The 24,898-nt window shown below is 37.2% G+C and overlaps 1 long non-coding RNA gene across 1 annotated transcript; it reads left to right on the top strand.

Annotated features, from left to right (window-relative positions):
- Positions 1-20,295: 20,295 nt before the first annotated feature.
- On the top strand, positions 20,296-21,909 carry LOC113946092. Its single transcript, XR_003527290.1, has 3 exons — positions 20,296-20,368; positions 20,664-20,762; positions 21,817-21,909. It is a non-coding gene; the product is annotated as an uncharacterized LOC113946092 (long non-coding RNA).
- Positions 21,910-24,898: the final 2,989 nt, after the last annotated feature.

The following is a 24,898-nucleotide window of genomic DNA, read 5'->3' as shown; positions in this document are numbered from 1 at the left end:
GGTGCTGATCGACAGGAGGCTGAACATGAGCCAGCAGTGTGCTCAGGTGGCCAAGAAGGCCAATGGCATCCTGGCCTGCATCAAGAACAGTGTGGCCAGCAGGAGCAGGGAAGTGATCCTTCCCCTGTACTCTGCATTGGTGAGGCCACACCTGGAGTATTGTGTTCAGCTCTGGGCCCCTCAGTTCAGGAAGGATATTGAGGTGCTGGAGTGGGTCCAAAGAAGAGCAACGAGGCTGGTGAAGGGACTGGAGCACAAGTCCTATGAGGAGAGGCTGAGAGAGCTGGGGTTGTTCAGTCTGGAGAAGAGAAGGCTTAGAGGCGACCTCATCACTCTCTTCAACTACCTGAAGGGAGGTTATAGCCAGGTGGGGGTTGGTCTCTTCTCCCAGGCAACCAACAATAGGACAAGGGGACATGGGCTCAAGCTCTGCCAGGGGAGGTTTAGGTTAGATGTTAGGAAGAAATTCTTTACAGAGAGGGTTATCAGGCATTGGAACGGCCTACCCAGAGAGGTGGTGGATTCACCATCCCTGGAGGTTTTTAAAAAGAGATTGGACGTGGCCCTTAGTGCCATGATATAGTAATTGGAGTTGGATCAGGGGTTGGACTTGATGATCTTGGAGGTCTTTTCCAACCCAATCTATTCTATGATTCTATGATTCTATGATTTGTGTGTATACGGGAAGAAATTAGAAACAAATTTAACAAGAGCTATGTGGTGATGGGAATATAATCTTTAGCTATATCAGGGAGAGACTTCTCTGAACTTAAAAGAAGAAATGTTGAAGGAAATGAGGAAGGAAATTTTTTATACCTTTTGCTGTCACTGGTTTTTTCTTTTGTAAACAAATGACAGAGAACAATTTGGCACAAAATCCTACACCATTACTTAAGCTTATAGCAGTAAGATTTCTGTTAATGTCCTAGACTTAAGGGTCCTGAGATCCCCTCTTGTTACAGCATCAGTCATCTGTACTTGTACAAATACCACCAGCTCCAAACTGCAAATATATTAGACTGAATTTACAAGATGAGACAAATACTATGTAACAGAGGGTCAGAGGTTTGGAATCTTGTATTAGCATATTCTTGGCTCTAACAATTAACTCATCAGGAGTGGCAAGATAACCTTTGCAATTAATATATGTATATATATATATATATATACACACACTACTGCTGAACGTTCATGAGGAGAATCACCAACTTAAACCAGATTATCTTTCATTTTTTTCCAGTCTATCTTATTTCCATTCCACGTGGTCCTTCAGAAGGTGAAAAATGTAGTGCACTCCTATCTTCTGGTTAACTTTCCAGCTCAAGAATAGTATGAATTACTTGTTATTTTTTTTTGTTGTTGGCTTTTCTCCTTTCCACAGTGATTTTGCTCCCCTTAGAGGGAAAAAAAATATTTATCCAAACAGCTGCTGACTCAAAAAGCATCAGATGAATCCCCCAATTCTACCTGTTCATGTATGCATATAGTGATACAGACACAGAATTTGTCATACACCACCTCCTTCTCCTCCTAATAGAGTGTTCTGTAACCAGTGAGGTGTGACTGGACATCACGAGCATCTCCATATGATTTTACATGATGTATCACCCCAGCTCTGCTGTCTGCAGTACAAACTACAAAAGATTTAGGTGGCAAAAAATAAACCACAAAGATAGAACCTGGCAGAAACAAAACAAAGTGGGTTTATTACTTTGTTGCTGCTTGAACTTAAGGTCATGGATTGCTGAGAAATCAGAAAGCACGTTTTCCTCTACTTGAAACGAAGCGATGCAATGAATCATGCAGTGGTTTGTTTTACATGAAATAGTCTCCCATGGTCTCCTGGGAATGTCAGTGAACCGGAACAGGCACTGGGATTTTTCACTGGATACTTCACTTCTGAGGAAAAAATTCCTTACATCTGTTGTACCTGTAGACCTTGACTGAGTTACTTGATCTTTGGTGCTGTAGATGCCCAGAGTACCCGGTAGCATTCCTCTCACAGTTCAGGGGGGGAAAACAAAAAGAAGGAAAATCAAAAAATAAAATAAAATATCTTCTGTCTTCTCTTTCTTTCCTTACATATCTCCAGAGGATAAATACCTTAAGAACCTGTGTTTTACAATTGGGAAGACAATACTGCTTTTGAAATAAAAGCTGCTATATCTTATGCAAGCTTGAGGAACACGTGCAGATTTATGCAGGATATATTGCAGAGCCATGCTTTCAAAATCACCACTGTGCAAACAAGAAAAATAATGGACAAGAATTACCAAGGATCTCATCATCATGATGACCAGCACACATTGTGCTGAACTATAGACTGCATTTTTACTGCAGCCTGTTAATAAATTTAGAAATAAAGAAAAACTCAAACAATGTTAGTTCAAAGGAAATATGCTGTCTGGTTGAAACTTTAGACTTTATTAATTGCATTATAAGAAAGCAATAGCCTGAATGTTGCTAACATTTCAAAATTTTAGTATTGTTTCACAGATCCGTATCAATGCATTTGATAATGCATTGATTTAAAATCCTTGTGCATTATAAAATTAAGTTAGCATTGTCAAAGAAGGTACCTGATGTAGGTAACCACTACCTATAGAAATTTCTGACAATTCCAAATTAAACGACTGCTTGTGTACTACGTTTCAAACCACATTATGATTTTGGTACATATAGCTACTCATCACTGACCGCAGTAATCATATGGGATTCTTTCTTTCTGAGAATCCTGAAGTCTAATATTCTTGTTATTTATTTATTAATTTTTACATTTTAATTCCACACATTTTGGGGGGATTTGATTTGAGATATCAACTCTAGGTAGCTTAATCAAAAACTGAATTCCATCCTTTAAGTCTAATGTAACCTCATCATCTGCTGTCAGGAGCTGTTCAGCAGTTCATATGATTCAGAAATAATACATTACAAGATCAAAAGGTGAACATTATGTTAGAACTGTCTTCCAAATGGAACTTCTTTGCGTACAAAATTCAGACTTTAAATGTGCCTTCATTTCTAAGGGGGAACAAAAGTCAAAATCTAAGGTTTTCCTGCAAGGTACAAAGTTTCATAAAACTTTGTTTCAACTACTCTGAAGCAGCATTTTGATCAGGTAGAATCTGCTCTTCTGATAAAGTTGAAAAAGTTGCTTCTTCTTTTTTACTTTTACTATATATTAAAAGATAACATAAAATAAATGTCAAAATGAAATGTTTTGACCTTATCAAAATGTCTCATTTTGGTAATTTTCCCATCCATGTTTTAAATTAAATTGGTACATTCTTGAAATCATTTAGGTGTTGCTAAATTGGCATTTTCTTCTGGCAACCTGTTACACGGGAAAAATCTAGACTAGCTCTTGTCAAGAGACTCTGCCAAATACGGCAGTTTTCTCCTGGAGATCTACGTCTCTCTTTGTTCTGTTTCAAGCTCTCTTCGTGAGGTAGATTCGCCTACACTGAATGAAGCTGAACTGAAATGATTTCTGAACCAGGAGTGTGGAAAGGGGAGCTATGACTTGTGCTGTCTGTGCTTTCCTTGTAGCTCCCAAATTGGGGTTGTTTTGGATGATCAGTGATGTGACAGTTGTGCTGGGTGGTTTTGGGTCACTACTTTTGGATGGAAAGAAGATGGTAGAGCTGCTATTTGCAGCTACCTGTCTAGCCCAGATCACTGTGATGGGCCAGGTAGTCATCAACATCTGTCCTTTCTTATGTTTGTCCTTCCTTTGAGCTCTCTGAGCATATGAACATACGGCTGCAATGGCTCCTGACCATGTGGAGACTCCGGTGGGCATCTCCTAGTATGAGCATTGTTGGCCTGTGGGTGCGTCAGGTTACTTTACTGTTCCACCTCTCTGAAGGACAACAGAGGTTTAAATGCTGGTATGATCAAATTTGGTTTATTTAGATGTATATATTGGACTTTTAAAAGATACATTTATTGCTTATGAAAAAAAATAGTCAAAGCATCTATACCTGAAATTCCACCCAAAGGAATCTGTGGCCTGAGTAATTAGACTTTCTTCATAACAGTCTGTTAGTTTGATTTCATACTCTTCTGTGGGGCCTAGAAAAAAAAGTACAAAAGTTGCATAGTGGGAAAAGTGCAAAATCATGGCCAAATACAGAAAATAGTGACATCAAATAAAACCATCAGCAATGACATCTCCCAGCATTGGTAGAAAGCTGAAAATCTGTCACCAGCGAATATTTACTGTATAAGACACTTTTTCTATATTCCTGTTAATTTGTAACTTCTTCACTCTGCTTCCTGTCTTGATTAAAAGACTATCTTCCATCTTCACAGATGTTTCAGTTGGAAAGTTAAAACTTCTGTTCCTGAGAGGACGAGATTTACAGTTACATTAACTCATCTGTAAATAGCGGCAGGGAAAAAAGCAAGGAAAGGCATGATACGAAAAGAAACCTGAAGAAGTCTTAAGTAACTTCTGAAGTATTCTGTATCCTGTGGAAAACTCGGTAGGTATATTTTGAGCAATATTTTTTTTTAATTGTTTGCAGAAGGCATTCCAATCATATGCATTTATTCTACCCAAACCTCTTAAAGAAAATAGTATTTGAAAGGATAGAAATAATTCCAGTTCAAGTGAAATACTAAATACTAAAAACAATTACTTTATCCCTCAAAATCTATTGTTTGATTGTAACATGACAAAAATGTATTTGGGTCTCAGCATTGGCAGAGAGGATGGGAGTGGATGACAATTTTACTCATAAATGTTCATTAGAGACAAACAGTGCATAATTTGGATTCTCTCCTGGCATGTTGAATCTGCAGGCAGCCATACTTTCTGTTGCATTAACATTTTGATTGAACGAGCAGGGTCAAAAACATCTCTTTTCTCATCTTAGGAAGAAAAACTATTCTGAAGCAAATCATCAATCAATGTATGTAATCAGCCTTTTTAAAGTGTCTTTGGCTTTACACATATCTGGCTCTCTTGTAATAAAATCCAAATATCAACACATTTTTCATTCAATAGTCATAACACATATACAATAAGGTGTTAAAAGGCCAATAAGGACTTGAAATGTGTTTTGCTATTAACAAGATTATTGCAATGGATTTATTTCAAAGGTTGCACCACTTCAACTCCGTGATCTTTGGTATGATAATTAATTTGCATATAATAGTTTATACAGTATTGTAATGAATACCATAATCTTGCGATTTTATTCATTTTTTTGAAGTTAATGGCTCTTAAAATAAATCCAATAAAGTCAAAGAAAATGTCACTAATATCAACCAAGTACACTTTTCAGTATAATTTAATAGTCACTGACAGTCTTTAAGCCATAAAAGTACCATGCAACTATCTTTTAACAAGATATTGTTTTTTCACAATACACTGAAGCCATACAGTATTATGTTGGCGGCAAGTATCAAAGCAGTAAAGTTGGTTAGTGATTACATAGCAACTTTCATTCATAGTGTTTCGCCAAGTGTATCCAATTTGACACACGGGAAATGAAGACACTGAAATTTAAAAAACTGGACCAGGTTTACACAATTAATCAATGGCTGAGCCATTTCCAGAGGGAGAAACTCAGTTCCTTATCTCTGCACTCTCATTCCTCCAGTCCTACCACCCTCAGTCTGTGATACTTTTAGGATACCTCTTGTTCCCAATAGTGGAAGTTGTCTGGGGCAGTATCTGGTTGGTGGGTAAGATTACTTCTGCCAAATATATCAGGATCAGACTTTTAATAAACACAATGTCATAAGTCACTTTGTTTTCTGAAGAGTAATGCTGAGATTTATAAGCTTTAAGCAATCATATTATCATTATCAGATTGTGTTTGCTGTTAATATGAATATCAGTGTAACACGATTTTACCTCTACGTGAATGTGTGTCTAACACACAGTAAAAAAAACAATATCAATTTCAGTACCCCCAGGTGAACACTGTATGCGAAGTTCAGATTTCAGTTCCCTTGACTATTAATATACCTCCATTGGACCAAATCACTGCTTCCTCTGTAAGCTGCAACATCAAACAACACCTTACAATTACAGGAACTGGTGAAAAACTAACTTATGAACTCATAAGACATGCATCAAAATATATGTCCAAGGGTAGCATATTCACTTTCACAAGCTAGTGTAGCACCTAAATATAATGAAATGGTAAATTTGTGGAGTTTCTAATAACCCTTGCCAATAATTTCAGGATCTTTGAACCTCATATGGCATTATCTCTTCTCTTTGAACTAGCAGTGGAAAACGGTTCTAAAAACTCAAGTAACATTCTGTTCTCTGCCATAAATAACCTGATTGCTGAATCGTGTGTCACTAGGTGTATCTCTCACTGTAATTGCAAATCAGAGAATCTGCTTGGGGTAGTTCCTGAATCTCCTGGACTTGTTCCAACTTCAAAGTCAAAAAATAGGCACCTGATGGTTTCCCTGCAGATCTTAGACTCCCACCTAAACATCTACCATTCATAGCTCAAAGAAATAACTTAAACATTCTAATTAAATAAATTTTAAACATGCAATAGCAAACACTAAAAGTAAGACCCTACACTATCACCCTTGTCAGGTGAATATCTGTATCCTTGGAAAGTCGACAGAGCCATTACTTGGCTATTCAAGACAGTAATCAGATTTTCTGAGCATCAATCAGCAATCATGGAGTCAGGAACATTTTATCATGAAGTCAGGAATACAGAGGGTTTTCATAAGCTAATCAGCAGGCATCAAATAGACAATCAATCTAATTAGTGGCTCACATTTGCGTGGCAATCACAGCTGCCAAATCTAGACGACAAATTTCATTAGTAATGAAATCTGAGAACTATGATTTGTGAGACCTATCATTAGACTGGAATTGTGGTTATTTTAAAAGGAGAGTCATTATGGTAGTTTGGGACATCTGAGGAATTTAATTTGGATGGTGGACTTCACATTCTGGTATTTCTTTTTTTGTTTTCAGGGTAAATCAACATCCAAGGTCACAATTTTCAAAGAGCTCATCTTTCAGGGTAGACCGCAGTTTCAAACAAAGCTAGTGTTCAACATTTAAACACTTCTTTTGTTTCTAAAATGTAACCGAACCTTTTGCAGCTCCTGACTTCCAAAAGACTTCTTTGAAAAGTACTAGGCCAGAACTAGTTATACCTAGAGTAGAATCATAAAATCATTGAATGCACCAGCCCTCAGATGATCTTTGTGGCCTCCTCTGGACTCATTCCAACAGGTTCACATCCTTCTTATGTTGGAGGCCCCAGACCTGTTTAGGTCTAATGAGAGTGGAGTAGAGGGGGAGACAGTCATCTCCCTCAACCTGCTGGCCAAGTTGCTTTTCAATCAGCCCAGGACATGGTTGGCTTTCTGGGCTGTAAGTGGGCACTGCCAGGTCATGTTGAACTCGTCAGTCAACACCCCCAAGTCCTTTTCTTCAGGGCTACTCTCAATCCATTTGCTGCCCAGGCTGTATTTATGCTTGGGATTGTCTCGATCCAGGTGCAGGACCTTGCACTTGGCTTTGTTAAACTTCATGAGGTTCGCACGGTCCCATCGTGCCTGTCAAGGTCCCTCTGGATGATATCCCTTTCCTCCAGCATGTCAACCACACCACATAGCCCGGTGTCATCAACAACCTTTCTGGGCTGCACTGGATCCCACTGTCCATGTAGCACTGACCGCTGAGGGCAACACTCATCTCTGGGCTTGACTTGGACATCGACCCACTGACCACAACTCTTTGAGTGCAACCATCCATCCTTATCCACTGAGTGGTCCATCCATCAAATCCATCTCTCTCCACTTTTACCAAGTACTTTACTGCAGCAAATATTTCTAAACCTGAAAATTTAAGACACACACATATGTGCATATTCATGCATAAATTAACCATCTACAAAGGAAAAAATAACCAACTGAATCAAAAGGAGAAAATGTTCCTGACACGCAATATGCCACTTACTGAGAGAAAGAAGAAATAGTAAATCCATCAAGGAAATTTTTTTGTGGGTTTGTTGGTTTTTTTTTTTTTCTTGAGGAAGCAGAGCCTCCTGTCCATTAAACATGAATATTTGCTGAGTTACTTTCCTTGGCCAAATACCATGTCCAGTCTTCAATACATAAAATTAAAGGACTTGTTTTTGCCTTGGATTGAGAGGACTGATACAAGTTCTTCTTCAACCCAATTTTACTAAGACTTTTTACTGTGCCTACGTGTTACCATTCTGGGCTCTAGTCTCAACAGCTAGTATATACTGCTTCCTTTAATCAAGGAGTTGGTTATGTCCCTGAAGTCTGAGAAATGGAAAGAAACACATGGAATTTCAGATTATTAATGCCCTAGATGTTGCAGTTGTGGAATGTAGAAAGTGATAGTAACATCGAGGAGGACTCTATTATGATGCTATTTATGTATTTAAGGTCTAGCAGCTCTGTATGATACAGTGTCACCTTATAGCCATATTCACACATAATTATAGAGCCTATTTTAACAGTGGTACTTCTTTTGGCATTATACTCACAGAATAATGAAGTACTTGATGTACAGGGAAAAGAGAGATATGTATTTAGGCTGCTGTGTAAAATGCAGTTGAAGCATCCTTATGAATCAGCATTGAATATTGGATCACTACTTTATTTGAATGTTCACTGATTTTTGACTGGAACAGTCCCAGATTTCCTGGTATAACTAATCCAGATGCCACTGACTACCACCAGGATTAACGCTGCAAGGAGCACAGTGCTCATCATCATCCTAAAATAAAGACAAAGGCCTATACACTTTAGTTTAATCACATACTTATTGCTAATATAATAATTTTAATGCAAAAAATCAGATTTCTGTGTTAACCATATTTGAGCTCCAAAATCGGCCCTATGTTTAGATCAAATTTAAATGGATGGAGATTGCCAGGAGGCTCCAAGTGATTTGAGCTTATCCAAGCTTTCTTAGGAAAATCCAAGATGAACCTTTGATCATTAACTTCCATGTTTTCTCATCTTGTAGTTTAATCTTTTGCGGCATGAGGTTGCAATCCTGTTTTTAACACTCTTTCCATACAAATGCACAATGTTAAAAAAATGGCAGAAATACAAAATATTAAGTAAAAGTTGCTGTAGAAGGGAATATATAAGTAGCTTGGATATTTTTTTTCTTTCAAACTAAGAATCACAGTGTGAATTAGACTAAATGCCAAGAATAAAGTAACAGCTTAAAATGAACAGTTGAAATTAACAGGTGTTACAGCATATGCTACATTTAACTGCCAAGTATTTCACACCTTCATTAAAACCTTTCATGTCAAATTTAAGGCAATGTTAAAATAAAGATGAAAAGCATAGCTTAAAAATGAATAGCTAATTGTTAAGTTTCAGAATCAGGATATTTGGTGGCAGAGAAATTCTCAGTGCATTTTGTGTAGGAATGTATTTTAACTGGGAAGACTAGAGTATATCACACGATTTTAATTCAAGTGACTTTGTGCTTAACCTTTAGAAAGTAATGTGACCTACAAAGCATTTCAGTGGGGGAGATAATGGAACAACAATGCATTTCTGTTTCATGGGGGCACAAAAAAGGCAGAACAGAAATATGGCACTGCTTTTGCTGGTAACAGTCACAGGTTCTCTACTGAATTTGCAAGGTCTCGGGAACTTGTCAGGATAATATTGTGTTAACTTATCATAGAAAAAGTATTTTTTCTTCTGACTAAGTGGTTATGGCTAGTTTTCTTTGGTTTGTTCTTCATTACTGTATGGTAGAATCATATTTTCATAATATGAATAACAAGTAGTTTTTCTGTGCAGAGCAAGGTGTTTCTGACTCCAATAATGTAGGACTGCAGACTTGGTGTTATAGCAGATAGCATGTACAAGGGTAACAGTGTAAGGCTTGGCACAGACTTGGCACAAGTTTGGCACTAGAAATCCCACTTCTATAAACAACCCACCAACTCTCAATTAAAGAAAAGTAGAACTAGAGGTGGGCCATGCTGCTCTTAGGAAAAAAGAAGAAGAAAAAGGAAAATACGACACAGCATAGAGAAAAGTCGTCATATATAATAAATTCAGTTGTAACATGGAATTACAAACCAGAGAAGAAAAACCAAAGTGTAAAAGAATTTTAGCAAACATGTAAAAATAACAGCAAGTGCATCCTGGTTACAGAGCTAAGGACCAAGCAGGAAGTGGAATGGTGAATATAACTCCAGGAAAAGGGGTAGAAATTGAAAAGTGTATGTATAACAAAAATTTTAAAAAGTGTTCTTTCTTTTTCATTAATAATTAGATCTAAATTAAGACTAATTCTTAGATGAGACCATTAAGATTTCTCTTATATAACCTATGAATACTTGGTCTTATGAATGAGTGTTTCCTCTTTGCCCACAAAAATGATTTTGGGCATAACAACCTCTAAGTAGAAAGACAGCATCAGCTCCCTGAGACCTGTACTATTTTCCCATCCACAGCAAGGGCTATTTGAAAATTCTACGTAAGTTTTGTTCCTGGTGAAATCATCACCAATGCATTTTTAAGGAAGCATTCCCTATACAGAAATGTTTCCCCACAAGTTGTTGACTTGTTTGGGGTTTTTTTGTTTGTTTGTTTTCAGAAAAATATGTTGCTAAAAATGCCTAAATCAATGGGCAGTGCATGCCTACATTATTTATGTCCTTCTATCTGCAGCTTGGAATCATAGTTAAAACATGTTACACACTGACTCCCTGGGTCACTGAGCCTGGAGTTGTTTTTATTCTGACATTATTATTCTGAGAGAGAAATGTAAAGTTTGCATTATATCATGCAAACATAGCTTTTCTGTTTGTTTCAACCCCTCCCCCCCACCCCAGATAAATGTGATAAATGTGTAATAGGGAATTTATTTGAATTCTGGTAACACTTAGGAGATCAAAGCTGTATTGATGGAGGTATTGTATGAACATACAAGAAAAACACAGCCCCCAGAAGATTATAATCTTAATTCAACTAAAAAAGACAGGATTTGGCTTCCCAGTACCAATACCATAGGCACACTGGAGAAGTGAGAATTCTGTGAGTATGGGAGCATATATCACCAGTGCCTGTTGGTTGCTTAATCAGTCCAAATATTTAAAATTTCACAACTACAGTATTCTTTAAAATTGTGAGGTAACAAATAAATATTTGAAGTATGATTTCCTTGTCAGAAAGCTTTAAAGGAAATATTTGAATTTAGCACATAACTAAAGAAAACAGTACAATTCATTGTACTCATTGCTTTCTGGCATATGCAGCTATGCCAAAGGACAAGTCAGGAATACAAAATCAGGCATCTTCCGAAAAATAGTTGAATCAAGGAGTTTTTATTCCCACTTTGGAAGTTGCTCTAGAACTCAGTTCCTCTGGTAGCTTTATGAATGCATTATGATAATGCAATTTTAAAACATTTATTTTAACTAATCACTATTTCCTTTACATGAACATAACCATGCTGAAGAGTGCTATAAACAAGAGACTGGGAATAGAATGAAAAAAAGTACGTTAATCATTTTGGATTTTGAAAGAAAGCAAAGTAAATTTTTTTTTCAGATGGAAGTTTCTAAAATACATTGTCCTCAGTCAGTGATGGGCAATGCTTAGATAGGTAGACAAGCCTACAAAGCGTATCTCTACTGCTAATAGAGTATTATTTTTCAACTTTTGATAAAATCACAACACTGTAAGTTTTAAAAAGTGATTGAGTTAATTTTTCTGCTCTCCCCGTCTTTCTTTTTGACTCATCTTTTAAAATAATTATGTATTATGACACAGTTTTTATGTTCTGGGTTGGGGTTTGTACTTTTCCCTTCCATGTCCTGATTTCCCCAAGCTGTTGAACTGGACAGTTTTGATGGAGCAAATCAACATCTGAATATAATCCAATAACAATAAACATACAGAGCTAGAGGCACTTTTTGCATTAGTAGATTGTTGGTTGCATTGTTTTCCTTGAAAAATTATCATCTGAGGTTAGAAATGTTTTCAATTTAATTTTCTCTATTTTCAGTGGAAGTGGTTAACAAAAAGCAGTGATTTTCCCATCTATTGCTTTTCATCATCACCGTTGCTCTTCTTTTTCTCATTCCACTTTTTCAACTTGGAAATGGAAAAAACAAACAAACAAACAAACCCAGACAGAAATTGCAATAACAAAAAACTGGACAACAATTATTAAAAATAAAATATTAATATGTAGTTAAACATATAGAATATTTTGTATTTTTTCTATCCCCTTCTTTTGTCCCTGGTGCCTTTAGAAATCACATGGTTCAATTTGTTTTTCTCTGCCTACTTGATTACAAATAAGGCATACATCACATCAACCACCTAATAAATAGTACTCAACTTTTACAAAAGCACTGCCAAAGTGCCAGAGAAGCCCATCCACAGAGAGGCCTCTTGATAGTCAGTTTTACAAGCATTTATATCTTTGGAGATTTGGATTGCCATTGCTCATATATCACATGAGACTAAAAAATAAGCTTAATTTCACCGTTATACCTATATCTTGTTTATTGTCAGTACTAAATTTTTAATGAAATTATTAGTGAAGGAAAGACTATGGTCTCTGTGTTCTTCTGTTGGCTTTTTCAAGAGAAAATATCTGATCTGTGGAGACAGACAACCCTGACAAGTTTGATAGACTTCAAAATGGGAGTCTGCATGGATGAAGATATAAAAATACAGACTGGAGCCTTCTGCTAAAATCTGAACAGTCTGGTTTCTTACTCTTTTAAACAGAACTTGGGCAGAAGAGCTGACCACAATAAAACAGAACTTCAGTGCTTTACTGTCAATCTAAATTCATCATATGGAACTTATCATTCAAATCATGTTCCTGAGAAAAACTAAACCAGAGCAGAAGGATTTCACATTTCCTAACAAACTATATTGAGTAAGAGCAATTTTGCATTTTAATCATATTTTTAAAATGATTTTGAATGTGGTTTCTGAAAAAAAAAATTTATAAAAAAATTTTTATAAAATTAAAAAATCAAGTTCATGTGTTCTAGCATCATGGTTTGACTTGTAATAATCCTGGACAATCACAAAATCACAAGTATCCTCTCTGTTACAAAAATGAGTCAGAGGCTACTCACAGCTGGGTAGCTTGATGATGCCAATATGTTTTTTAGGATAATTAGATTCTGGTTAGATATGGAAACATAACCATTTTTTAACCTAGCTTTTGTGTATAAATTGTATCTTTTCCAAAATATCAGCATTTCCGATTTTGAGTTTGGATGAGTAACCTGTGTTTAGCACAGCAGGCAGACCTTGTGGTGTCAAGACCCAGAACACGTTTAGTCTAGGAAGAAGCCTTCACCATAAGGCCCCCAAGGACTACTGGTGTTTCTGAAAGGACTAGCAGTTCACAGCCCAATGATTTAAGACTGAACCTTTTGAGACACCTGAAAAGATTTCTCTTTTTTTCAGAGTGACTCTTAAATCAGCTTAGTGAACTTCGTGAGTGGTCCCTGAGTTCCCCTAAGCTGAGGCTCTATGAAAGGAGATCTGCATGTGTAGCTGCTATTTTACTCAACTGAAGATCCCATAAAGGAATTACCTCTTGTGCTGGTTTTGACTGGTGGCCTTGTGCTAATTTTCTTAATCATATTTTGTATGGGATTATGGTTTGGATTTGTGCTGAAAACAATGCTGACAATGCAGGGATGCTTTAGTTATCACTGAGCACTGTTTAAACAGGGTCGAGGTCTTTTATGCTTCTCAGATTACTCCACCAGGAGGAGGTTGAGGGTGCACAAAGAGGTGGGAGGGGACATAGATGGGACAGCTGACCCCAATTGACCCAAGGGATACCCCAAACCATATGGTATCATGGTCAGCATAGAGAGTTAAGGGAAGAAGAAGGTAGGGGAGGGGACAGTTGGAGTGATGGTGTCTGTCTTCTCAAGTCAGTACAACTTGATAGATCTCAGCTTTTTTGCAGATGGTTGAACATGTGCCTTCCCATGGGAAGTGGTGACTGAATTCCTTGCTTTGCTTTGCTTACACATGTGGCTTTTACTTTGCCTATTAATTTATCTTTATCTAAGCACACAGGTTTTCTCACTTTTAGTCTTCTGACTCTCTCCCCCATCCAACTGGGGATGTGAGTGGGTGTCTGTGTTGGGTTTAGTTGCCAGCTGGGGTTTAACCACAACACATGCTAAGTGACAGAGGGATCCCAAAAATCCCAGAACTGTGATATATTTTGTTGGTTCCATTTTTAATACATAGTAGAGGAAAATAGTCAACTGTCCATGAAAAGTGGATTTCTATCTTAGTATTCAAACAGCAACCTGGAGAGTTTTGCATCCAGCAAGGGTTATTCATGCAATTTGTAGAAATTTAGAGGGAAACGAGTTATTTACTCTGCTCATATTTATCTTCCATAAAGATGCACAGCTTCTGTTCCATTCTTTTAGGCTTACTGTGCTAAATCCTTGTCCAGCCTCTATAAGGAGGCTGAGCAAGTTGCTGGTTCCATGCAGCACAGACAACTCAGTCCCAGCTACTCTCCAATATGGGTGCAGAGTTAAAACTTATCAGTGTTCATGAGCAGTGCACACTGCCGTTAGGAATTACCCTGGATTGGCAGAGGTGAAGACACCACTGCAAACAGTCCATGACTCCCTCTAAACAATTTATGAAGATGACTTACCATGAATGCTGAGGTCTCACAGTCCTAAGATACACATATGCTGGGGGATATAGGGAGATGGAGTCCTATTGAATCCTGTGCAAAGACAAGTAACAGGGCAAACTCATCTTAAAAACAAATATTAAGAACTCATTTAAAGCATATTTTCCATTCTCTGACTTTTTGGGAAGTAACTTAATTCAAGTGGAAAGGTCACATGCTGGCTTACCTGCAAACTTTGCTTTTTTTAAAGAAACAGTCTAATTTATTAGTACAAACACATGTTCCTCTTATCAATTTGCCCTCTCAGGGACTGAGATGATGACAAAGGAGGCAGTCCTTGAAGGACTAGCATCCCTGGACAGAGGCACCTGCTTACAAACCCCCAAGTATTGCTATAAGCAGTTGAGGTAGCAGTTCATGTGCCTTGAATCCTTTACAGCTCTTGCCTGCAGAAGCACAGCTTGACCAGAAATAGCCCTGTGAGTCTGGAAAGAAATGAGTTCATCTTCACATCTTGTGCTTTAAGCTTTGTCTTGGGGCTCATAGAAATTTCTCTGCTGTAGATTACATGGCTGGGTACCTCTGGGATCTCTTCACAATTTAAAAAGGCCAAGGGAGCAGCACATAAAAAATGAACTCTTCCTGGCATCTGATTCAACACACTGTTTAGTCACATGTTCCTCCATCTTTCCTCAGAACAGAGTAAGAGAAATATACAGTTGAGTACAGCCTGTGAACATCTTTGCTATCAGCTGGAATTTTCCTATTTCCTGCAACAAAGAACTGATGGATGGTTTTACCTGTCTACCAGCTCCATCAGAAAATGCCTTAGAAATATACTGACTTCTATAACTATATGATTATTTTAATTTGTCTTTATTCTCTTCCTGATTTTAATGTGTGCTGCATCAGCACTGCCTTTTGTGTCTGCTGATCATGTCATTAATAATTGGTAATTGGTATTTTCACAAATACTTTGGTGAAAGATCCAACACTGCACATGGAAGGCCTGAAGTTGAAGGTCGTCACCCATGTGGGATCCCAGATGTGGGAAATTTCACAGATATTGCATATATACATATGTATTTGTGTGTGTCTGTGTATGTAAATCATATTTACACACATTCAATGTTTAGTTTTGGTCGTTGCTGGAGACAGGATACTGGACTATAAAAGCTTATACTGGATTGGTTTGACTGAGTAAAACATGTTTTATTCATTTGTAGACAGAAAATGTAAAAGTATCAAATTACTGCTTTTCAACTCTTATTTTTTTACTTACGTACTGCCAATCTGTGCTGCTGGCCCTTGTGCAAAGGACAAAGTAGTGTCTTCTTTGAGAAACACATCCTGGTAGATTTCAGCACTGGAAAATTCTTCACAGATGAGTCACTGTTGTGTGGGTTTCTATTGCCCTTCCGAAAAATGGAGGATGTCATTATACACTACACCTCTTAGACAAATGAAAAGCAGAGCTGGGGTTTTTTTTCCTGTTTCTCCAGCAGCTTCTGTGTATAAATTATACATTTTCTTAAATATCTGCATTTTCTATTTCAGGTTTGAGCTGATAACCTGTGTTTTTGCGCAGTAGGCAAACCTCATGCTGTCACAAGCAGCAGTGATACAGCCTCACATTTCGCTTCCCTTCATCCCAAGGAGCCCTTTGCTATTATGCCATTAGAGATAATGCAGAGCTTTGAATTGAAACACCGCAGACACCAGTGGTGCATGACAACTTTTCTAGCCCATGAGCTGCCACCGTACAATGGGACCTGCTCAGCTGCACCAGCCCACATTTAGAGGAGATAATCAATTCTGTAGAGGACAGTCTCAAGCTGTAACACCTTCCCCAGCTAAGGAGCTGAAGGAACTGTGTGCTTCTCCTCTGAGAAGACGGAAATGTGTCTGTCAAGATTGCAAACGTAAATACCCTCAGAAACCAAAATAAATACCCAAACGAGTCTGAATGTGGGATGCAGGGTGGCACTGCTTGTGTCCTGGGAATTGTTTGAATTTTGGATCACAGGAGCTTGGGGGCAAAGGTGCTGTCATGACTTTCTCATTGCAGAGCTCAGAATGGCTGCACACTCCATGGGAATGGGTACACAGATATGTGGCCATCTAAGTCTTACAGCAAACAATCAGTATTAAAGTCTTTTAAATCTTTTATGAAAAATACAGAAGACAAGCAGATAAAGTACTTGTTATGTAAAGTGTTCAAGGAGACTTTCATTTTAACAGCATCCATTATCCCCTTTTCTTTTAGCTGCAGAGCATTTTTATGTGGAAAATTCCCCGGTTGATAGCGTCTTTTTATACAGTATTAAGATGATATTAACTCCCCCTTTGGGAGAGAATAATAAAATAAAAAGCAGCTGAAATGGCTGGAGCTGTACTTGTCTCTTTTATTGGAATCTGGGCCTACTCCCTCGAAAATAAAACAGCACAAGCACATACCCAAAGGGAGTGGGTAAAATATGAAAAAACGAAGAAAAAAAAAAGCTTCTGTTTGTGCTGTTGACTCTGATTTGTAACCTTGCTGCTGGAGAAAGACAAGCACAGTACATAGTCTTATCAGCCACTCCAATACCTGGCAAACTTGGATTCATGTTCACTACACTACTATTAGCTGCCTTTCTGGTCACAAGGTTAACAACAATAACAGTAAAACCCACAAAAACCAAACCAATAAAAAGACACCAAAAACCAAACAAAAGGAAATTAATATAATAGAAAAATTAATACAAAAATAGAGAGATTTGGCCAAGATAAGCCAGATTCTAATTAAACAGAAAAAGAGGGGAAGGGGAGATTAAAGATGAGGAAGGTCAAGGCTGAGTTACACTAAGGGTGCAAGACTCATGCTGAAACCAGCTTTCAGGATCAAAACTGGTGCAAGAAATGGTGCTTACACTCTTCTTCTATGTCTCTCTTGTCCACTCAGTCCATCCATTTCTGTGCTTTCTCAGAATCAGAAGCACAAAACCACCACGGTAAATCCTGAGCTCCTAAAATATGAAAACCCAGCAGCTGAAATGAAAACTGTTATTCCTTTCTGTTTTGTTGTCCTTCCAGCAGTACTGTCAAACTATCCCTGCCAAGAATCACAACTGGCATAATATCCCATCTTCTCATCCTTTTATTCATCTGCTAAAGCTAATTTTTTTTCATGCCACTGTTGCTCCATTGCTTTCTCATCTTTATTCTTCTAATTTACCAGAAAATTGGAATCATAATCCAAGTTATCAGGAGGCCTCTTTGTTGGGACTAGATTTGTTATTTACATGTAACTTTTATTTACTTTTGGAAACAATGTTTTATAACACGTTTTGCTGGTCTTTTACTGTCTTGAATGATGGAGACCATAGATTTCTTTACCGCAGCCTGAGTGAAATAACAATTCCAATATGCTGTCCATGCAGTCCTGGTACAGGGCACCAAAGATCAGCTTCCCATATGAGGAAAAATGTAGTATTTAATGCATCTTCAGAAGGACCCTTGCAGTGTTATGGGGAGAAACCACTTCACGTTTATCCTACCTGCAAGACGCCTTCAAACAAAATAAGATCTCTGTACTTGATCCACACCTCTTTGAATTGTGCAAGGTCTGCCAGGATCTCTCTGTGAACCATTTGAGTTCACCTCTGTGTTTGTTCCTGGACATCCTGAGCACACCAAGCACACTAGTTGCATCAGGAATGGAGGAGGTAGAACATCCTTGGATGGCATCTGGCTATGGTCTGAGGTTTTATGAGTCTCAGACCATCTCTGAGGGGGAAAAGCGAAGTGTTTACATTTGAGAACAGGAAGTTATTTTACATTCAAAAATCAGCAAAGTGTTTCAGTATGTTACAGCTAGTCTGTTTTCTTGACTTATTGCCCTTATTATTACCTACTCTTATTCTTCCCTTGCTCCTGTCACAATGCATTTGTGTCCATCCCTAAGGAAGAAAAATAATTTTCTTCTGAATCTGGGTGAGGGTAAGAGTCTTGCTGAGGAAGGGACCCCATATAATGTGAGTATAAGTCTAACACATGGCAGTAAGATCTGGCCCCAGTTTCAGGTAAGCCAGAGAAAAGTTGACAGTGTCTTTTGCACCAACCTTGAGGATGCCTGACTGGGGTAGGTAGCTATCTGTTCCCCTCATACCAGGCACCGATCTTCCCTGTCCCAAGTATCATAGTAACAGGGAGAATGAGGGGGTGGAGAGTGTGCAACAGTGTCTACAAAAGGGGATTACAATGGGGTCTATCTATCCTGGTTCATGTAACCATTTAGCAGGACTGAGTTTGATTTCTATCCCTGAAGAATATATTTTTGAGTGAAGGAAAGCATAGAGGATGGACACAAAACCCATGAGGCTCTAGATCCTGTTCTATATAGTGCCAATGAACTCTACAATGTCTGAATAAACAACAAAAAAACAAACAAAAGTGCAACAGCAAACCTCAAAGAGACAGTTTTATACTACATTGAGCACACATATTGCAGAGTTTAGACAGTCATGTGCATAGCATCACTCAAGAAGTTACAGATGGACTGATATACAAGATTTGTTGTTCCTCTGAGGTGCCACTATCTACTGATTTCAGAGGTAGGTTTAGGCAGCTCAGATGCTTTGTTGGTAACCACTTAGCTGATTTTTTAGCAAATTTGATTTCAAATTGAGAAAAGCAGATCTCATTCTTCTTCTAAGCAGATCTTCAAAGAGCCGTCAATTAGTCTCCATGGTTCTCAGGGATGTTATGTCCTACATGTAGTAAATATTTTTTGTGAAAATGCAATCCCACTATTCTAAAACACAGAACCATTAGAAGATTCAGATGGTTATGTATTTCTTCCTTTACATCTAACATGGAAAAAAGTAAATTCTATTTCAGGAATGATGTTTAAAAAAATACATTTCCACCTTTGTGCCAACCAGTGAATAATTATTTGAGTTTTCCAGTCAAGTGCTTCAGTGCTGAATCATTTCCCTATCTTTTAAAGACTTAGAGTTGGAGCAACAGTCTTTTATTTAATCGCTTTGTACTGTGGTATATTATTTAGGTATTTCTGATGAGTAAGACTTTTAATATCTATATCTTTATCACTGTTTCTTGTTCAAAAGAGAGTACTCATGATTCAAAATGAGATGGTCATCTTGTAAAAATAGCCTGTTTTTCTTAGGAGCTTTAGCAGTTGTTTTCTTTCTTTCATAGGTCTTCTTTGCAGTAAAAAAATAGGAATTAAGTAAAAGCAGAAAGACTCAGGAGTGGGTCTGGATCATGTGGTACATTTTGTGTTGCTACAAATGACTGGTATAAAATTGGGCATCACATGACTTTGTCCCAGTATCTACTTTAAAAGACAGAGGGAGTCAATAAACAGGAATGGGTCAAATGCATTTATTTACTTTTAGAGGTAAAAAGGAAGCTAAACAAAAATGCTAATCATGTAGTAACTTTTTATTAATTTCTGGTATACTTTGTTTGCCGAACTGAAAATCAGTTTTAGCTGGTACTTGCAGAAAGAAGTGAAAATAAACATGAAGGAATAACATGAGGAAGGGACAGACAGAGGAGGGAGGTAGGGCCTCTGTGAGACCCTCAGAACATACAACCTATGAGTGTTCCTCTCTCATTTCTGTCTATAGGCTGCATTTTTGGGCTGGCTAACTCCTGTCGTTCCTATTCCTTTAACCACACAGTACAGAGATTCACCTTTCAGTAGGTGCTTTTAGTTCCTATGTTTCTTTTTTTAACACAAATCTAGAAACCATGTATTATTTAAAAAACCAAAACAAAATAAAATGTAACAACATGACTTGTTCTACTGCATATTTCAATATTTACCTTTTTATTCTTTATTTGGCATCTTTACTTGAATAAATTTAGGGGGGGTTGTTCAGGAAAAGATCATACAGTCAGGCTTCTTATTAAAGTGATTCAGAAAGCTTTCTTAGTCAATCTTCAGCTGTTGGGACTTTGACATGTTTCAAAAACCTTTCTTCAACCCATCCAGGTTTGTTGAACTGAAATGTCTTGCTGAGGGCCATGATCCAATTTGTGTTGAAGTCAATGGAAGTCACTCCAATTATTTCAACTGAATCAGCAAGATCTGGTCCGTAAATCATTGAGTACCTGAAGTTGTTCTGCAAATGTTAAATCTCTCCTAATGTACAAAACATATTCAGTAAAAAGGAACAGGGTGTAATAGGGGTGAGGGAGTACGGAGTGTGTGTATACAGCACTTAATTAAACACATCATTTTACACTGTCATAAAGTATTTCTCACACCAAGTGTTGTTCATATTACTCATAGGAGGTTTAGGGTTTTGAAAACCCCCACAAAATGTCCCAGCTGTTCTATATACTGTATCTTATAGTACTTGTCTCTGTGTGTAGGAAGGGTAATTAACCTGAAGGACATTATATTTCACTGTCAAATGCTAAATGTCAGTATTATAAATTTCTTAATGTAAACAACAAATTTAGAAACAGTATGAAAGAGAGAGATATTCTTTAGAAAGGTATTTCACTAAGGGACTGGATGGCCCAGGCAACTGTTACAAGATACTTTAAAGTAGTCTTTTCCAGTTCTATAGTGTCTAACAAAGCAATAGTATCTAGCTGTGATGGGAGGTATTTGAGGACTTAATGTGATAGATCTGACCGCACACAGAAGTAGTCCTGTCTTTTCTTAGTCACACACTATTATTCATAAAGAACTTAATTCCTTGGTGAATGCTATGCTCTTGAAATGGTTGAAATGTGGAATTCCTGTCCAGTAGGACACTCACTTTTTCTAACAAATGTATCCCAAGTTATAATGAAAAAAAGAATATTACTCAGTTCTCAGTAGTTTTCTGTTTTGTTTGTTTGTTTGTTTGCTTTTATTTGCTTGTTTAAAATAGAATCAGCCTTCCATTGTTTTGCTCTTTAAAATCAACCTTGAACTTACACTTTTCAGCTCTTCTCAGTCTCTCTCTTGTTCCAAAAATGTTAACTGATCTTTCACAGCTTGTGAAAGGTTTTGGCAAGATAAATAGAGTTGAGTATTTCAGAGTCAGGGAACACTCTGGCTATCGGAAATCCACAGCTCAAACCCAGCTACTTCAGACTCCAGACATCACTAATGCAGAAACAGAAGAGTAACTCGGGAACCTCTGTTCCAGCAAAGACACACAGGGCTTGAAGGCTCGTGACTCTGCAAAAGCCTGATGGGAAGCTCTGGAGTCCATTGACACAAGTTTGATGAACCTCTCCCAAACATGTGGATTCTGAAGTCTATCGTTTAACAAGAGGTAAACTGGGTCTTTCAGACTGGTAAATCACTTCTCTGAAAATGAAATTATTTAGAAATGTTTCTCGTTCAGAAAATGCCCATGTTTAACCTTTTTTGTTATGTGGTCTTCACTAACTTTATGGAATTAAATGTAAACTTTGTGACCACCAAATATAGCCTTTGCACTTAGACCAACCTTGCCTTATTCTCCAACATCAGACCTTATCATAATTCAATGAGGGAAGTGTTGATGGCTTTTCTGAAGAGATATTTCATTTAATTGAGTAATTCTGAGTTCTTCTGCAGTTTCTCAGAGTGCTTTACCTAGAGGGCAAAGAACTCTGGGCAGAAAAAGAAGACCAAGAAGTGTTCCACACAATTTTTAAGAAGCAGTCTTAAGCCACTGATCATCAGAATTTCCCTTCAACAATATCACAGCACAAAAATCAATAAACTTGGATTGTCAGTGATCCCATTAAAAGGAGGGGACAGTCAAAGACTTGGGTTTGCATTTTGTTTTTCTTTATCTATTTTATTTCATTTATTAAAATTCTCACTGCTGTAGGGATTTTGAAAATGAGAATCCTGGCTACTTGCAGCACATAAAATTATTATTGTGACTTTTTCATGGAAAAAATTCAGGTGTATTGTTTTGTACTTATTCATCTGGAGAAAAAACTTTTCTCAGCATCATGACAATTATTTACAAGATGAAAATTACTGAGTAGTTCATCTCATTTTTCCAACTGTCAGTTTTCTTCACTGTCTTTTTCTCCTTGCAGAAAGTGAAAGTGTCCAATATGGTTTCCAGTTCTCTCCTTAAGACCAAGTATGGAAGAAACAACTAAAAATCCTTTATCCAAGTATGAAAAATGTCTGAAACAGTTGACACAAATTTATCACGAGTTTCTTGTCACTGTTACAGAATTTTTGCATGAAAGATGCTCTAAAACATATTTCATGTTGATACAACTGTATACAAATAACTTGTAGCATTATTAACTGATTTACTAAGGTTTTAAACAGATGTTCCTGAAATTAGATGGTTTGATTACAGACATAATAGAGTACTCCATAATGAAAAGATAGAGCTTTCCAGTTTTAGTAGTTGCAAAACACTGACAGGCAAAACTGTACATTTAGAATGCATTTTAAAATAAGGTACGAAAAAAATTGAGTAATGTACTTGAACTCTCTCATTTAAATGTTAGCTGAATATCTGTGGGAAGGATCTTTAGTTCTGAATAATACATTCCAAGTAAAATTTCCCAATGAAAGCTAAGCAATTTCTCTACACTGATAAAAACTTCTGTTCCTACCTATAGTGTTACATTGCAAAGATTCACATTGGCAAACTTTCTTGCCTAATTTCTTGTTATTTACTTACGGATAATACAGGACCAAATATTTACAGTAAAGAAAAAACTGGGGTTTTTTTGTAAAAACCATTCTTTGCAAAAGACATCTAGAAAAATGAGGAAAAACTTCGCTGATTCAGGAAAGTGCCTCCTTATCCTTTGGAAATTTTGAGGATGACAAGTATGCACAAGCACATAAATATCCACATATTTGATTTTCACTTGCATTTTCTGGTCGTCCCATCAAAACGTAGCTCCCTGTTGATGTAGGAACATAAAAGTTTGTCTAGTCACAAAGAAATAATCATCTTCTCTATAATTAATGACTGCTATCTTCAGAATTTCCTCGTTGTTTAAGAAAATGATAACATATTTTGGGACAGAATCAGTTCACTTTTAATAGCTATATCTAATATCTAGCATACCTATTTTACTGCATAAAAATTACCTGCGGGATTACACATTTCTGATCCCATTAATGATCTGTGGTTATCCCTGGAAATCACTCAGGAGTTTGCTCACACAGGATTTATATTTCATTGCAGTGTTTTATAGGAAGACTTGGATGCCCACAGTGTATATCACAGACATCACCAAGAGGCAGCTTGCAGCTACTGATATGGTATATTGTCCTCTATGGGAGTAAATAAGTACAAGACTTTGAAGGGTATGCTGTAGAAATAATTCTATGTTCTATAAATTTTTGGTGACATTTTGAGCCCAAAATTGTAGTTCTCTATTTTTTTCTCTAAAATAACCCCTTACAAAATATGACAATGGGGGATTTTTTTTCTTCAGGTTAGCTAAGTTAGTTACTCCTGTGTAACTTCACTCCTGCAAGTGAAACTTATGGAATCTTTCATAGGCCTAAGCTACGAAAACAATCAACTAAAGGCAAAGACAGTGAGCATTAAAACACTTTCATGCTAAAAGTGACTTGTTTATCAAAGGGAGTTATCCCAGGTACATAGGTCATTGTGAAATCCCTTTCCATTCTATTTCCCTTATTATTAAATTTTCTTTTCTTCATAAGTAGGCTTAATAAAAACAAAGTTATGCATCTACTTAAATGCTTTGCAAGACTGAAGACCTCTTCACTCCCTTTTTAACCTGAAAGTAATTCAGGCAAATCTGAAACACTTAGAGAAAGAAAAGCTGGAATCAACAGGGTTCTTTGCTTTCACACTGTATAAATTTATGCTGAAACATGGGCACTGACATTTCATTCTTAGCTGTTGTCACACAATACTGCATAGCAGATCAAATGCAGCAATTAAAAATGTTTTGAAACTGCAACTCCTACTCCATAAATTACCGTAGTCTTTTGTTACAGAACAACCAAGTCAACTTCCTGTTTGCACTTAAACTATTCACAGCTTCAGCCGATGTCCTGCAGTGTCTTTTCCAAAGGTCACACCACAGTTTTCGATTCACACATTTGATTAAAAATATAAGAATCACAGTGTCCTGGGAAATGATCTGCAGTAAAAATACATCAAACTACCTGCTGTTTCCAGAATAAACCAGGTTCCTGTCTCTTTTCCCCTTTCAGTTAGTATTGCAAAAAGAGGAGGTTATATGCATGTCTGCAGGAATCACACTGCTAAACTAGGA

This window comes from Corapipo altera, unplaced genomic scaffold (genome assembly GCF_003945725.1).
Source record: "Corapipo altera isolate COAL_440 unplaced genomic scaffold, ASM394572v1 46, whole genome shotgun sequence".
NCBI lineage: Eukaryota > Metazoa > Chordata > Aves > Passeriformes > Pipridae > Corapipo > Corapipo altera.
This window is presented reverse-complemented; position numbering and strand designations above follow the sequence as displayed.